Below are 956 nucleotides of genomic sequence, written 5' to 3' on the forward strand. Positions count from 1 at the left end.
GCCTGTCGCTTCTTGGTAAATCGCCAAGAAGTTTCTGACTCTGTTTAAAGGTCACCACAGGAATGCTGGCATCTTTGTCTTCTCACTAGTGTCTGTGCATGGTTTCACCTCTTTTGGGTGTATTTATCTCAGTTAATAAGAGTGGCCCTCCTGTAGTATAAGTCTATAAATTTAAATGGATAAATTTATGTTTTTAGAAGTTAATGTCTCAGCATGGTTTTTCAGAGTTGCAAATAAGATATTTTACTTAGTGATAAAGGTTGGGTAGTATTTTAGCTTTCAAAACAAGTGTTACTAAGTCATAAAATTAGTGTTGGCATTTTAGGGAAATATTTATATTATTTTACAAAGTTTATTTAACCATTTTCAAGGAAGTTGAAAAAATATGGCTGGGTGAAGGTGATGGGACATACCATTTGCTTTGAGTTTTCTTTTTGAGAAGTGATTTTTTTCCCCTTTATACTGTGGTTTCAAAGATCTCCTCTCCCTGTATACTTTAGAACCAGCACCAAAAAATAAGAGGTGATGGCAACAATTTTTGTTATATATGGAATCATCAAAGCTCAACACACAGAAGCACATGAGAAAACCAGTTTCCCTTGGGATTCCAGGCCCCTCTGGAGTCACCTTTCTTGGGTGACACACACAACTCCAGATGCTTTGATTTCCAAGAAGGAGGGGAGAGGAGGCTGGTGTATCCTAATATTTAACTGTTTCTCTCACTTTATATTTGTGAGCATGTTATGTATCTTCAAAAAGCAATACAAGAAAAAATATTGGAAAAATATATTAAAATATGAATAACTGCTGAAGTAGAATTATGGGTAATATTTTAAATGATTTCTGTGTTTTCGCTTTTTTAAAAAACTCTATAATAAGCATATTTTTTGCAATCAAAAAACAGGGTAACAAGTATAAAATGTAACTTTTTAAATAAATGGAAAATGTCAACATAT

Source organism: Galeopterus variegatus, unplaced genomic scaffold (genome assembly GCF_000696425.1).
Source record: "Galeopterus variegatus unplaced genomic scaffold, G_variegatus-3.0.2 Scaffold4615, whole genome shotgun sequence".
Classification (NCBI taxonomy): domain Eukaryota; kingdom Metazoa; phylum Chordata; class Mammalia; order Dermoptera; family Cynocephalidae; genus Galeopterus; species Galeopterus variegatus.